We start from the raw sequence: 3,164 nt of genomic DNA, 5'->3' as shown, positions 1-3,164 counted from the left end.
ACCGTCCCGTCGGTGCGTTTCGGGGGGGAAAGCGTGCGGGAGGCGGTGCCCCCGGCCCAGGCGAGGTTGCGGGGGACACCATGTGCCGGTCCCCGCTCCCCCCGGGCGCAGCGAACCGTGCGGGATCAATTCGCATATTATTATTTTATTAAATAAGATGCCACTCGGCTCCCCAAGCCCACGGCAGCAACAGGTGACGCTGCGATCCGGGTGGCGAGAAAAAAACAAAAACAAAAACAAAAAACCCCAACAAACCAAAATCCCACTCGTGGCAGGGTTTAATCGCGCGTTTTCAACTCTTCCTTCATCATTCAAATGCTAATGATCTCCTCGGGTGGCCGGTCCCGGGGGTGCGCTCACCCGCCTGCCCGGGAAGGGGCAGCCGGTACCGAGCATCCCGGAGCCCCGGGGACCGGCGGCCTTTCCCAGCCGTGAGCGAGCGGGATGTCCCTCTTCCCAACCGCCCTGGCCGCCCGCATCCCTCCCCCTGGGATCTGGATAAATGAGATATATGGAGAGGGGTACGGATAGGGAGGGAATTGCGATCGTTCCTCTCTCCGTGCGCCCAAGCGGGTCGCATAAACCCCAACGAAAACGTTCACCGGAGACCGTCTCCCCGGTGAGGGGGCGGGCGGGAGCCCGACGGGGTGCAATGAGTTTGCGTGTCGGTTCCTCCGGGGGAAGTTTCGTGTCGGCGCACCGGGATCTTTCTCATTACCGATCTGGCGGCGTTTCTCCCCCCCCCCCCCCCCCCCCCTATCCTTCCCGGGCGTCGAGGGTCGGGCTCCACGTCGCAGGGTGGCAGAGAAGCATTTTTTCGGGGCCGTCCTCGTCCGTTTCGATCAGATTTCGATTTCCCCGCTTTAACTTTAACTTTTAAGTGAAATCACGTTCGTCTTTCGTTAGCACCGGGGGTTCGAAACGGGTTAAACCAACAGCGGCGATTTTTTCCACCCTGGCAAAGGGACTCCACATCCACCGCTCATCCGGAGGGTCCTCTGAAAGTCCGTGTAACCTGAATGAGCCCCCCGGTCCTCCCCCTCCGTCCCCCTCCCCACCCCCAAATCCCTCCCCAGCATTGAGAGCCGTCTGCAGGGCACACGATCGCCTTTAATTCCAGCTAGATTCCCTCCAAAATCCGTGGGAATTTTTCCTGCCACCCGGACGAGATTACCTGGGGTGGCTCCCACGGTGCCCTGTCCCTCCCCCCCCAACCACCGTGGGGGACACAGGACAAGCCCCCGCGTGTAGGAAACCCGACGCCGGGTGGGAGCGGAGATATGTTTAGGGGCACCTAAATAGGCGGGATGGGGACGGGGGACGGGGGGCGGGGGGGTCACCGCCGTCGCTTTGAGTTTAAACGAAGTAAGTGGAGAAGGAAAAAACTTTCCCCGTTTGGGGATGGGGCCAAAAAAATGCCAAGGTCCAGATAGACGCCCCCCGCCCCAGACCGCTGCTCCCCAATTCGGCAGGTCTCGGTGGGATGCGTGGGGGCGAGGGGAGGGAGGTGGGAAGTGGCTGGCTTGGGGGGCAGTGCTTGCCCCCCCTCCCCCTCCTTTTCCGCCTGCATCTCCTGGGATCTCCTCTTCCCAGGGGAAAGACGTGGCCGCAAAATAGAGGCAACAAAAAGGAGCGGGCAGGGCTCCGGGACAGCGGGGGCCAGGCGGGAGGTCGCCCTCCGAGCCGGCCCGGGGTGCAGGGCCAAGCACCCCAAGTCGCTGTGGGGCAGGGATGTGGGGGGCAGCCCCTTCTCTAGGCGAGCAGGGTCTCCCAGCGACGCTCTCTTGGATCTGTTTCCCCCAAACGCAACTTCCCGCCGCTATCCCCCCGAGATTTGACTTTTTAAATGCCCTTTCCTCTCCCCCCTCTTTTTCTTTATTTTTTTTTTTTCTCCCTATTTAATTACTTTTCTTGCAAAACCCGAAGCCACTGCCACCTAACGTGGATCCCGGCGCCGAAATCCACGTCTCCTCTATGACTTACAACCCAAATCCCAGTCCCATGACCTTTCTCTTCTCACACACACACACCCCCCCCGGGTCCCCCACCCTCGGTCATGTGGGACACGAGTAAATTTATCCACCCTGGTGGAAAGGCCTCCCTTCTGCAGTTGCTCGGGAGAAGCCCGACACGTTTCTTCAAGGAGGAGAATTTCCTTTTCCCACCTTTCTCTCCCTCTTTCCTTCTTCTTTGTTAATTGGGTTTTAATTTCGTTTTCTCCCCTGCCCCACAAGGCTCCCGTCTCCCCTCGGGCGTGCTCCTGCTCTCTGTATCTCTTTCAAGAAGCCCCTGCCAAGAGGATCATCGCTTCAGAGGGACGTTTCTGACGGCTCTTGAGCTCAGGAGATCGCCGAAAAGGCCATTTCTGGCCTCCCGGGAGCTGCGGCGACCTGAGCCCCCGTTGCATCCCCGCCAGCCTCCCCTCGTCCCGGGGGTCCCCTCCCGTCGCACCGCGGAGGGTCCCACCCGCCCTGGAGTTGTGGCTGGGGGTCGGGACCCCCCCCCTTCTTTGCCCTGCGGGAGGGGAGACCCACCCGCGGCCGCCTCTCCGTCTCTATCACGGCTCTGCCCGGTCCTTCCCCCCCATCCCGGCGGTTCTTTCCCGTCCCAGCTCCTGGGGGGGTGACTGCACCCTCGGGGGGGAGACACCCCCCACCCCCGGTGTGCCCCCCCACCAGCCCGAGTGCGTTTTCCAGGGGAAGCTGTGGCCAGACCGCGGGGGAGGTGGGGGTATCCCCGTGTCTCCCCCTCCCCATCTCTGCTGGGAGGGGGGTGGGATTAAGAATAAGGTGCGGGGAGGCAGCAGAGGTTCTGTGTGAGGGAGGCAGCTCCCTGGGGGGGGCCGGGGCCAAGCGGTGCCCCCCAGACCCTGCCCCCCCAGACCCCCGCGCCCCCCCATCCCTTGTCGCAGCGCTCCTCGGCCCCTTCCCCGTCCTCCACGGGAGCTCCAAGGGGGGATCCTGAAGGTTCCCCCCGCCCCGTCTGACCCAGGGCGATTGAGGGATGCTCGGTGAGGACGGCCGGGTGCCGGGGCTGCCAGCTCCGCCGTCGGAAGCCGCTCCGCCGCCGCAAACCGCGTGTGAACCGGCTGCGGGCGGCTCCGGTTCTGGTTGTGCCGAATCCCCCCCACTTTATCTTTTTTTATCTTTTTTTTTTTTTTTTTT

Source organism: Calidris pugnax, unplaced genomic scaffold, assembly GCF_001431845.1.
Source record: "Calidris pugnax isolate Ruff unplaced genomic scaffold, ASM143184v1 scaffold18, whole genome shotgun sequence".
In the NCBI taxonomy this organism is placed as follows: Eukaryota; Metazoa; Chordata; class Aves; order Charadriiformes; family Scolopacidae; genus Calidris; species Calidris pugnax.
The sequence above is the reverse complement of the archived record's forward strand: the minus strand, read 5'-3'. Positions refer to the sequence as shown.